Source organism: Castor canadensis, chromosome 4 (genome assembly GCF_047511655.1).
Source record: "Castor canadensis chromosome 4, mCasCan1.hap1v2, whole genome shotgun sequence".
Classification (NCBI taxonomy): domain Eukaryota; kingdom Metazoa; phylum Chordata; class Mammalia; order Rodentia; family Castoridae; genus Castor; species Castor canadensis.
This window is the reverse complement of record NC_133389.1, coordinates 150365840-150378831: the sequence shown is the minus strand read 5'-3', so window position 1 is coordinate 150378831 and position 12992 is coordinate 150365840. Positions and strand designations below refer to the sequence as shown.

General features: G+C 38.8%; 1 protein-coding gene across 7 annotated transcripts in view; it reads right to left on the bottom strand.

Annotated features, from left to right (window-relative positions):
• Positions 1–12992, bottom strand: part of Spats2l (spermatogenesis associated serine rich 2 like) — a 160910-nt gene that overhangs the window by 89602 nt on the left and 58316 nt on the right. The window contains exon 1 of one of the 7 annotated variants that reach the window (XM_074071350.1): positions 2057–2194. The exons of the other annotated variants lie outside the window; for them this stretch is intronic. The gene's annotated coding sequence lies outside the window, so the exon portion shown is untranslated. Of the gene's footprint in view, positions 1–2056; positions 2195–12992 lie in introns of those variants that run through there. 7 annotated transcript variants of the gene reach the window in all.

The following is a 12992-nucleotide window of genomic DNA, read 5'->3' as shown; positions in this document are numbered from 1 at the left end:
AATATCACTTGAGTGGATCTAGGGCAAGATGTGCTGATGCAAGTTTTAGACCTTTATGGAAGAACATCTTCACTCAACAGCCGGGTGCTTATGTATGTAGGCAGCAGGGCCCCCCCACACTGCGAACACCCTTGTGTATGCTGCACACACAGAGATACGGCAGGGAGGAGCACAGAGCCCACTTTACGGCAGGCCCCGCTTTGAATTTTCCATTTTAGTACTGGCAAATGCTTATGAATGAAGATTAACCGTTTTTGCATAAATTGCCAAACCACCTCCCCATGGCAGCAGAATGCAAATGGGAGCAAAAGAGCAAAGGACAGCTAAAATAGATGCAGCAGATCACAGGCAGTGCAAGCACAGGGGGAGGGCTCATGGCAAGCTCTATGAGCATTCATCTGTGGCATGATTTTTCTATTTAATTTGAAATTATTTGATTTCATAGGTCTCCGACAGCTGTGGAATATAAATAATTGCCTTTTTCTAAAACTGACCCGACACTGGCTCCTGTAAAGATCCACTTTTGATTGCTAGGTTTTAAAGCCAACATGTGTTTCCATAGAGATGTGGGTGACCTGGACCCGGTACAAGTACCCACTTGTATCAGCAATTCAATTATGCTCAGTTTTTTTAAGATACGATGATGTAAGCTCAAGTCTTTCAAATATGCCCATCTTCAGAGATGCCTCCAGAAAGGTGAAGTGGCCAGTGTTAGGTGAAGCAGAGAAGAGGGTCAGTAGAATAAATTCCACCTTCTCTAGGCACACCATAATAGGCCTGAAGATCACACTGATTTGTTTCCCCTCCCCCCACCACCTGCTGAGCAAATCCCAAATCACAACAGATCTTTACACCCCAAAGAATCAAAAATCTTACCACAAACCCTCCAAATGCTGAAAAAGAAATAGCATGCTTTCCCTTCCTTTCTTTCCTTTCCTTTCCTCCATCTTTTAAGTAGCTATGGGCAGTCCCCACAGAAAGGACAATGGCTTTGTTCATTCAGTGGCAATTCTTCATTTACCACTGACAGTGCAGCAGGCTCTGTGGAGAATGCTGGTAAGAGTTAAAACTAACCCTTACTGAATTCTTAACTGTACATCCAACACTTCTGGAAGCCCTTTCTATGTGCTTCCATGGATTAACTCATTTCTCATTATAGCCCTATGGAATATGGACTTGTGTTCTTGTCATTCCCATTTTATACAGAAAAGAAATGGAAGTACAGGAGGCTAAGGTCCTTACTGAATCAAACAGCTATATTATGTGGCTAAGCTAAGATTTGAACTTGGATCTCCTGGCTCCAGAGCTCTTGGCCCCCGATGAGCTTACAGCTTACAGATGAATGAAGGAGACAGAGAAAGATATGTTTACATACACACACAGAATATGAGAGAGAGAGAGAGAGAGAACTGGAAGTGACCTGGCTCAAGGTTCTGGGCAGAGCAACTGGTATGTATTTTGTACAGGTGGTAAATCTCATCCCAGACACCAGGCACAAGAAGGCAGGCTTTGTTAGAGGGGGTGGGGCTGGTTTGCTTTCTAAATTTTTTTATGGTATGTTTTTTCAGAAGACTGCATAGTCATCTCCAAAGAAAACATGAATTGTGGTTCTGCAATATAAACCTGGAAAACGAAACCTATCCGTTGATGGCTAACCCTGAGAAACTGGCTTGTTGTCACTGAATAAACACCTGATACAAGAACTCATCATCTATTCAGACCATACTTTGATTTCAAAAACCTCTGGTCCCACAAAGTCACAATAGTCCTTGTTCATGAAATCATAATTCTTTTAAGAAACATTAGTGCTTTTCTCAAAGTAATCCAGAAGTCAGTTTCTTCCTACTTCCTTGAAATGTCCCATACTGTGTGATTAAAGCAATAGATGATGACTACTCAGAACACACTGGCAACTGGTGGGAAAGAAATACCGGGGAGCTAAGGCAGAGCCTGAATATACAGAAGAAGAGAACTCATGAGTGCTAGCCCCTTCCTGTACCTCCGCCCCACCCATTACTCTTCCTAAGGCTTCTCAACCATTGCAACCTTGACTCACTCTGCAAGGTTTCCTGTCGTTCCAGATCAGGGCTCTCAGTGCGTAGTCCCCAGCTACTGGCCTCTTGGATGGCTGGATAAGCTCTGTTCCCCCAACTGGCCACCTTTATCAACTTGCTTTTACTGTGACCAGTAAGTCACTGCAGTAGTGACGCAGGTGGAGTCAGAAACCAGAGTGCAGGATCTTGGGTGTGGCCTAGTAATCAGTAGTGGGCTGCTGGCCTCAACCACCTGAGGCTCAGAGGGCCTCACCTCCTGAGAGACTGATTGTTTCCTTTTTGTAAAACTGCCCAGTGTTTTTGCCCTCAGGCCTGTGTTAGTGAAAGCCCAGTTCTTCATTCTTCCTCCCCTGGGGAAGGCATATAGCTGTTAAAATTGAACTTGCAACCTTTATGCTGACTGCTGCAGAGGCTGTGAGACAGCACAGGCTGGGATTGTAGCCATCATTCCAAAGGTCAGTTTCTAGGTATGATTATCTGCTAAGGGCTTCTCATTTTCCAGGTGACACTAAGCACTGGCACATTAATCAATTAGCAAACATTTCTGGCACCACTCCCTGAAGCAATCGCTCAGTTCTAAAACCTGTTCCGGGTTCTAAATCCAACTGGAAGTAACTGTTGGCTAATTTTGCACTCAACAAAAGATGTGCAAACTATGCCCAGGGATGTACATTGTATTAGGAGTCATGCTCCCAGTCAGAGAAGTGAAGCTGTCTCAGTGAAGGGTTGGTTGTTCAGTGTTTATCAGTGAAAAGCTTGTGTAGGGAGCATGGAATGGGGTAACCATTTGGTGGCAGAGTGGAGAGGGACTTCATACTTGTCAAGCCTGCTCTACCTACAGATGAGTAAGTTCTATGTATGTTACCTCTGACTGCGGGTTTGACTTTTTAGAAAACCAGACTGTTCTACACATTCTTGGACTCTGTATATCGTTTGGATCAGGCCTCACTTGGTCCCAACTACCAGAGCCAACCTAGCTAACCACAAGTGGACAATCAGCCTAGAAGGTTACCACTACCCAGAGTCTGTATTGAGGGGCTACTGTCACCATCACAGAGAGTAAACCCTGCTTATTTTCTGCTATGTAGATTCTTAGGATAAAAGAAGCAAAAACACTTGAACTTGACCAAGATTGAATCCCAGATCCACCTCTTATTAGTTTGGGGATTTGAGCAGGTTTCTTGATTTCTCTGTCTTCATTTCCTCATTAGTAAAATGGGGACAATAGTAGTAGCTACCTCATAGGATAGTAGAGCAATTAAAATGAATTTATATTTGTAAAGTGATTATGAGAGTGCCTGGTACACAGTAAGTACTATAAAAGTGCTATAAAAGGATATAAATAGATTCCCCACAGCCTATGTGATGGTTTTCTTCCTGTCCTTATTTTACAGGTGAGAATCTAGGCTTACAAAGTCATGCATTGAGCCAGTGATGGAGCTGGCCCTTGAAATGTGACTGACCTTTTCATTAGAATTGCCTTCATGTGGCTTCACCCTTCCCTCCTTCCACTGAAGCTGCCACCTGATGGAGAGCTATGGTAACTCCAGAAAGGAGGGGCCCAACAAGCAACATACTTGGGGCTAAGTATCTTACAAGGGGCTAAGAACTTGTAGGGCTCTGCCTCTTACCACAGGTTCATTTATTTTTCATTGTCTTAAAAATTCAGTACAGGCAGGAGCAAATCCACTATTGCAATACCTCTTCCCCAAAGCCTGTGCCAGATGTGGCTTTTTGCCTTATGGGCATAGATGCTATCAGCACATTAGTGACCAAGTTCATAGCTAAGGTACTTATTTTTTGAGGACAATAAACAGTGATCATACAGAAAGAACAAGGTTCAAGTGAAAAGCCAAGTAGGAAAAAATCTAAAAATTACTAAATCTCCTCCACACATTCTGATTTCAGGTAACTATATCAAGATGGATATAAGAATTAATATGATTTTTGTATCATTGGAGTTTATTCTAATGCAATCACAAATAATAAAAACTCATTTTGATCTTTTTTGACATGCTTTAAATTCTAGGTCATATTTACTATCTTAGCAAATTTTCTTTCAATAGTTCTAACTATAACGAAAGTGAAAAATTTGTCACCTGAAATACACTGTAATGGGAAAATTATTAAATACTTTTAAAGTGCCTCAAATATATGTGATGTCAAAAATTTAATAAATTTCAAAAAGAATTCCTTCCTCTTAAAAGTCTGCTTCTGATAAGTTCCATCCTACCTTTTTTCTCTTTTCTAAAGTAGTGAGCACAATTCCTATGACAGACTAAGTGTTAATAAAGACATGTGGATAAAGAAGAAATAAATACCCTCTGGTTTTATTATTCTTTTTGGTAGCAGTGAGTTTTTAATAATTTATTTCCCAGGTTTTAATACTCTGTACTAGGCTCTCTCTTGAAATGCCACATTAGAATCAGCATTGTGAAATGCTGCCCTAGACTCATCATTTGGATGTGCTCTCTGATGGGGAGGAAATGGCCCTTCCTTCTTTCCCTCTATACTGTGAACCTCACAATGTCTTTTAGTCATTATTGGAGCCACGTCTAATCATGGGTACCACTGCTCTCCACATCTTCCTTACTGGACCCCATACATCCCTAACATCCTCCACTTATTTTACTTCTTCTTAACACCAAATCTTGTACTCAGGATAACCAAGTCACTTGTTAAGTCCTCTAGCTCCTCTCCATCAAAGCCTACATTTCTGTACAAAAAGGAAAGACTAGGGCTGGGAACATGGTTCAAGTGATACAACTTCTGCCCACCAAATGTGAGACCTGTATTGGTAAGAAAACTGAAACTTACTTATTCTATGGAATGAGAAAAAATTCATTTTCACCCAATGCAAATACATTTGACATATATATATATATATATATATATATATATATATCACATATATTTTACATATATATATATGTAAAATATATATCACATATATTTTACATATATCCATGTAAGTCCAGCACATGGATTTATGCTACTGTTGACACCTATGTGTACTTCATAGACTTTTTGAAACCTTTTCTTATGACCTGCCATGTTTACCTCCTTAATTTATACCACGAAAGATACCATGTTCTCTTTACTTTGCACTGAGCTCTGGCCTGCCCTATGGCTCAACTCACATTTGGGGAAATTCTGAAAGTACCAGATGCTTATGATGATATACAAGCCTTAGCAATATGTAATTCAATCTCTTCCAAATCATTTTTCTAAAGATTGGATGAATCAAAACTATTTTATGTATAGTAGCCCAAATATTGTACAGGCCTCTCAACTAAACATAATACCATATATTATTTCCCATTGGAAGACATTCTGTTATAGTTATCCAATCTACCTTAAAGCAATTTTGAGGTATAAATGTATTAGATTTTGATCACCTGTATGATGAAATTGATCCATCTCTCACAGACTGGATTCCATTTGTAGATATTTTTGGCACATTTATAGAGACAATCAGGGTTGTCTGGTTTTTGTTGTTCTGTCTCTCATTTGTTTGTTTGTTAATGGTAACAATTTCATTATCCAGTTGTGGAACATGTCCTTTGAGTGTGCTTCTCATAAGTCTGACGCTATATGTGGAAGGTGTCATGTGAGTATGTATCCCTATGAAAATTGAGACTTTTGGGGGAGAGGGTATATATTGTGTGGCATGGAGGTGTCAGAACCAAGAAAAATAAGAACATAGCAGGATATTAAAAAAATCATTCTGAAATGGCTACAGCTTCTGGAGGGGTGAGATGGCTTTAGTTTAGGTGAGTTTAATCAGAGAGGGCTTCAGAGAGGAGGTACCCTTTTGCATTACCTTTAGACAGTACTGGTAACAACAGGAATGGCATTTCAGGTAAGAAGAAAAGCAGAAGTGAAACCTCTCTGGCAGAAACAATGAGTTGTGAGTGAAGCTAGAAGGAAAATCTGCCTGCTTAGTGCTCAGAGGTCAGTCAATAAATATTTATTGATGATCTAGTATATGTTTATACCAGATGCAATGTGTTTAGTTAATTGTAACAGTAGAGTTTTAAGACTGGTTCTTGCAGGGAGATAAGATCAGCAGACAGTAAGCAATTAGATGACATCAGAACACAGCATTCAAGAAGGTGCTAGGTGAATGGTTTCAATGACATACTTGTCCTGCTAGTAATACAAGAGGTAACACTCTTTGTTTTTTCTGTTAGCAAATAGGAGAGCTTCCTTCTCATTCCTCCCCCACCTCAGTTCTCCCTCTTACCCTTGTCATTTTTGGTTACACAATTCTGAATCTAGAACTTATCCCTGAAACTTAATCATTATTCCTGAATTCCTGAATTAAAAACTGGATTTTTTAAATGATTTCACTGTTATGCAACTTGACTTTCTGTTTTAAAGTGCTTTAAAGTGCTCTAAATAAAAAAAAGTTACATAGCTGATATATAAAAGCTACTTAGCCCCAGGAAAGAAACTCCTAAATTATATTCAAGATTTCATTTAGGGCAGATGTGGTGACACACATCTGTAATTCTAGCATCCAGGAAGCTGAGACAGAAGGATCACCAGTTTGAGGCCAGCTTAGCATAATACCTGACTTAGGAGGGGAGTGAGTTCAAGGAGCTTTTGGAATACATAGGAAGAGGCCTAATCTGTATTTAGGGGTTGGGCTTTTCATTTCTTTCATTGTCTTCTCTTTTAGAGTCTCAGGCTATAGAAAAATATCTCTTACTCCTCTGAAATTATTGGAATTTCCCTTATAAAGTCCATAGTACACCTGGCTGTATCTATCATCTGCTCCTTGGTTATCACAAAAGCTAAAAACTAAAATGACCACCAGACATTTAACACATATTTATTGAATAAATTCTACTACTATTTCACCAACCAATCTCTTTTTGGTTAAAATTAGAATCAAAATATCAGTTGCCTTCATTTCCCTTACTTTCCTAGAAATGAAAATGTCAGTGAGGTAAATTGGTATGAGACCCTTTTTCATTTAAACATGAATAAGACTTCCAGCAGATGTCCAAATAGCTTAAGTCTTTCATCACTCCGACTTACTCCTCTTGTGTCATTTTTGTATATCATATCAGAAGTAAATTATACCAATGCCTGGTATGGCTGAGTGGTCAGAAGTTCATTTATTCACTCAAAACTCTTTATCAAGTGTCCAGTAAGTACAAGGAACTGTTCTAGGCATGGCACTTTCTTCTTTTTCACTTCAATGAGTGAAAAAACCTCATGGGTTTTTGGATGTTCACATCCCTACTTCCCATAGAAGGTAGGTCTGGATTCCTGCTCCATGTGAACAACCCACTGACTATTCTATAGTGAATGTAAATGGGAAAATGAGACCTGTTGAAACTATTCCAGGAATGACTGGAGGAGGGACAAAGGAAAATGATGGAGGGGATGAATTTAACTAAGATATATTGTAAGAACTTTTGTAAATGTCACAATGTACCCCCCAGTATAATAATAAAAAAATGGTAAGGAAAAAGCCCATTTTCTTTCTGTTTCTGGTTCTGCTCTGTTATAAATTCTGTCATTTACCAACTTTTTTTTCTTTGGTTAGAGCAGGGTTAAAACCAGATTTCTCAATGGTTTTGTAATATAAATGTTTTTGTTTTCTTATGTTATTTTAAATATTAAAACTGAAATACAGTAATTTAGAAATCAGAGCTGATAGACAAAGCACTATATTATTTATAAATTACATCCCTTACCACATACAATTAAGAATCACTGACTTGAATGATGGAAATAAGTAACATTTTAAAATATAGACAGATTTATAATATTATTCAATTACTCATCAACATGACTAGTAACTCATAAGGATTTGAACTTCAGTTTACATATCCGTATGCCCCACATGTTACATAAGAACTGGAATTCACTCTGAATACTAGAACATGTAAAGATGAGCATTACTTTCTTTAACCTACTCTCTGCAAAGTAATTTAAGTAATCAATAACTGAATGCAAAAACGGCCTGAAAATTGAACCACCACAATTTATTTTCAGTATGATATAAAAATATGCTCTTATTCCTTGGAAAGTATAGATTTTCTTCAAGGTTTCTGTACCAAGTATTTGAGTCATCAAATCATTTTTATTGGCTGTGATATGAGTTCAGAATAACTTGTCTTCAGAGAAACAACAAGTCCATTTGTCTTTGCTGTTTTCCTCGTGTGTTGCTAACACACTGTACTCTGTCCACAGGAGGTCAGGGCCACCTGACCTCGAAGTGGGCTTTGCTGACTCAGTAGGTCAGAGATCATCATGGATTGTTAAATAAGCAACAACCATGAAAGTAATGGAAAGGGTGTGTGTGTTGGGGGGGGAACCAACTTAATGCTAATTAGCCTATTACCTAGACTGAACATAGTTTATGTCCAAAGATAAAAGAACTTCTGCACTGGGCAATAAAACATTCAATTAAATATATACAAAAATTTATTCATAGTGAGTTTACTTAGAATAATAATGTTTTATTCCATCAGGTCTTGTCATTTCAAAAATACCTTACTTTGCAGTAAGGTAGCTTGGTGTGGCAAGCTTGGTACAGTCCCAGCTTACTCAGAAGGCTGAGTCCAGGAGTTTAAGACCAGCCTTAGCAAGACATTGTCTCAGAAAACAAGGCAAAGTAATCATTTTTGAAAAATTCTATTTTTGAGTCTTGAATTAGTCATAGTCACCAGAAAATGTAAAGCAAAGTTTTAGGAAAAATTAATTGCACTTATAGAAATTCTTAGTAAATTACCACTGAACTATATATCAATGAAATATCTAGATGTATTCAATTTGCTAGTAAGAAGTGACTGAGACATGGTAAGATTGTGATTCAAGTTAATAAGCTTCAGGAATATAGAAGATAGCAACTTCCAAAATGAGTCTCAAATTCAATCTTGTAGTTTGACATGGATGCCTTTAGCCCGAGCTTAACTCAGCAGCCATCATGTGTGAGCAACTGCAATTATTTACAATTAACATTCACACTTTTACTGCTGCTATGCTTAGTGGTAAGCTTTCTTCCTTTTATTTCCATATTAAATAATCCTCACAGTTAATATATGGTATTCTCTATTACTAACTCAAGTTCGTGGACAACCAATAAGAGCTGCAGATTTTTTCTTGTTTTACACTGCTGTTCTCATATAATAATTTTATTTAATTATCTTCACTTAAAATTCTTAGCATAGCAAAAGATATTCATTAATTCCCTCTGCTAAAAATAGATGGCCATAAGAACAAAAAGAGGACAGAAGCAAAATTTACTATTTTCTCAAGCTCCAAAGGCTTCTTTCAGATGAACCAGTCAGTCTAAATGAAGGGAGTATCCTGGAGAAAATAAACCCTTGGGTCAAAATTGGAATTATCAACACAAAAATAGGTATAAATCTCTTGACCATTAACATATGTAAGTGGATAGAATGAAAGAATTAATTCATGTTCAAGAAATGAAGTTCACAGCAATGCTCCCAGCTCATTATCTGCAAGATACAATTACTGATTTATAGCAATTATTGCATTAGAATCGCAGTATGTCATGTTTGAAAAGAATTTTCTATCATCTTAACAAAACTTTTCTTTTTACTAAGGAGAAAACTGAGGCCCAGGGGTGTAAGGAACTTGTTAAGTCACAAAGCAAGAAAATAACAGCGCCAAGACTTGAACATAGGTCTTACTGAGTATCTCCTATATAGGTACACCTGTGCCAAGTACTAGCTGAAGATTGGTAAACAAAATACAAACCCTTACCTTGGTGTGATAGCACACACACCTGAAATTCCAGCACTCTGGAGGGAAAGCCGAGGCAGAAGGATGGTGAGTTTGAGGCCAGCCTAGGCTATTTAGCAAGTTTGAGGCCTACACAGTGAGATCCTGGAAGGAAGAAAGAGGAAGGAAGGAAGGGAGGGAAGGAGGGAGGGAGAAATATGGACTTAGCCTTAGGGAACTTTGATTCTGGTGAGGGTTACCAGACAAATACATGTAACACAATCCACTATAAGCTACTGTAGGGGAAGTACAAGGTATTAGAGCACTTTGAGTGAGGGGTAGCATGGGGTGGCAAATAACCAAGAGTAAGGATCAAGAGAAGCATTCAAGTGGGTGTTGGATCTAGGCTGGGCCCTGAATTAGCCAGGTGGACAGGGTACAGTAAAGAGAGTGGAAAAGGGGAACATAATTCTTAGAAAGAAATATCCTAAGATAAAGACATAGGGTTTCTGGTTGATCTATCATCCATATTAAAACTTTTGTTAGCCATATATATGAGACACTGTAGAGTCTCATATACATGAGACTCTGAGTTCATAGTGAGTCCAAAGTATGGACTTTGAAGACCAAAAATCAGGCTTTGAAACATGGCCCTAGTGGAGAGGTCCTGCATAGGCAGTCAGCCAACACCATCCTCAGACAGCATTTGCATTGCTGATCCAGACAGACACGTATGGCTGCCAACCTCCATGAGCCCCTAAGCCCTTGGCTGTAAATGGGAGTAATAACATCTATTTCCCTATTTCATAGTGATGTGAGGATTAAAAAAATAACACATAAACTCACATAGTATTAGCACTTGGGTAGTAGAAATACAATTATTAGTTTCTTTTCCTGGGACAGAACAAAAACTGTGTGAATCTAACTGACCCAGCAAAGACAGAGAAAGCCTGTGGTCTCTACTTCATTTATACTAGACTCTGTCTAAATAATTTAATTGACCAGAAGCAAGTCAATGAATGTTAGATTATGAAGATTCTTCTTTTCAGAGATTTTCTTAGTCATTAAATAAAACAGAAAACTTTCCATAATTTAAAAAAAAAAAAGATAAGCTAGGTGCAGTGAGGCACACCTATCATCCCAGCTACTTGGAGGCTGAAATCAGAAGGATCATAGTTGTAGGCTGGCCTGGACAAAAGTTCACAAGACCCCATCTTAACAGAAAAAAGCTGGGCATGGTGGCACACACCTGTCATCCCAACTACAGTGTGAAGAATGAAATAGGAGGATCGAGGTCCAGATGGGCCCTGGCAAAAAATGAGACCCTGTCTCAGAAATAACCAGAAAAAAAAAGGGCTGGGGGCGTGGCTCAAAAGGTAAAATGCCTGCCCAGCAAGCAAATTGTAAAAAAGTGCAAAGCCCCAAATTCAAACCACCAGTACAACCAAAAAGCAAAAAAAAAAAAAACAATAAGCAAGTTTATTCTTCCCAGCTAGTCAGGCTCTCACTTGGAATGCATCATACTGGAAAGACAGCCCCACCTGGGACTTCCCCTCCCTTACCTGGGTGCTTGGCAGCTAGTCCTTCTCTCTTCTCTGCTGGGAATTTCCCTTTCTAATCTCTCTATACACACCACAAGCCTCCAATCAAGGTGGAAGAGGAAGAAGAGAATGGAAGAGGAATTGCTTTGGGGAAAGACCTATGAGTTGGTAGTACCTAGAAGGCACTGAAAGGAATGTCCCATGATTTGGCAACAAGTAAAATAAAAATGTCTTCTGAAAGTTGAAATATAAAATCAACACATGATGAATCTGAGGGAAGATCTGCAAGGTCCCCTTAAAGTGACAAGGCCAGTATAAGACATGACTGTTGTCCCTGATGTAATCAAAGAAAGCAGCTTATCAACACCTTAAAAATGGGATAAATACCCCAGCATGCAGACCTTGCTCATCTGAACACTGATGAGGCCACTACACATCACCATGCTCCTGTGCTGAGACTTCTCAACAAACTGGTGACATGAATCATTCTAGTCCTCAAATTGAGCATGAGAGGAAATGGAGCGCGTTATTTCCTAGTGCTGCAGTAACAAATGAACACACTTTTACTATCTTTGAGTTCTGCAGATCAGAAGCCCAACATGCGCCCTTCCTAAAAGCTCTGGAGCAGGATCTGCTGCCTTGCTTTTCCAGGCTCTAGAACCTGCCTGCCCATGGTCCTAGGCTCCTACTTCTCATCGTCAAACCCCACAACATCCCATCTCTCTTGCCATTCTCGTATAGTTATGCCTCTCTGCCTCTGACCTCAGGCACAACAGCTGATTTTTTTCATTCTTCACAAACCAATTTTCAACCCAGAGAGAGCAATATTACTGTACCTGAATGGAAACAATAATACTGAAGTAAGAACCTCTGTTACCTTCCACCAAATCTCCCTGATTCCCTTCCTCTGCTGGGTGTCAGCCATGCACCTTCTGTGGACCTGAGCAGGGCCTTAAGCTTTGACTACAGAAATTGATGTTGGATAGGTAAATGCTAACCACTGAGCCAGTGCAAGTTGACATTATTACATTATTTCTATGGCAGTTGAAATGCTAACATTTGTATATTGAATAAATGTCATCTGAGAAACATATTTTAAATGAAATTTTTAACATCCCCTGTATACTTAAATTAATCCAATACTTAGGTAGAACTAAGTATTTGTTTTTGTTCCTGGCTAAAATAATGGATGTCCTTGATCTAATTCCACCTTGGTTTTTATTACTTTTCCCAGTAACGAAAGTAAGGAACGAAATCAAATTTTGCTTCCAGCAGTTTAAATAGATAAAAGTCAGTGTGACTGTCAAAATCCAGGTTGGTCTTGTCAGGTTGAGATGAAAACCAGGGTTGTAAATGAAAAAGATGAATGTAGACACTAACAGGAAAAAGTGCTTGGCTAATCAAGTAAACACATCCAAGTCCCAGACGGAGTCATGTTGCACTGAAATCAGCAGAGTGTCTTTTTATGGCTCTTTTTCTAGAGCTGATGGTCTTAAAGGAATGTAGATTTTACAATGGGGTAGTACTAGTACTATTTTTAAAAACAAAATTTTTCATTCACTCACATTAAAGAGTTTAGTTTTTATCATTACAGACCTCAGATCTACACTACTACCCCTTTCATAGGAGTGTAGCAATTACAGACAAATAGGAGGTCTGGACTGAGGGGCAGCAAGACTTCTGTGGCCTA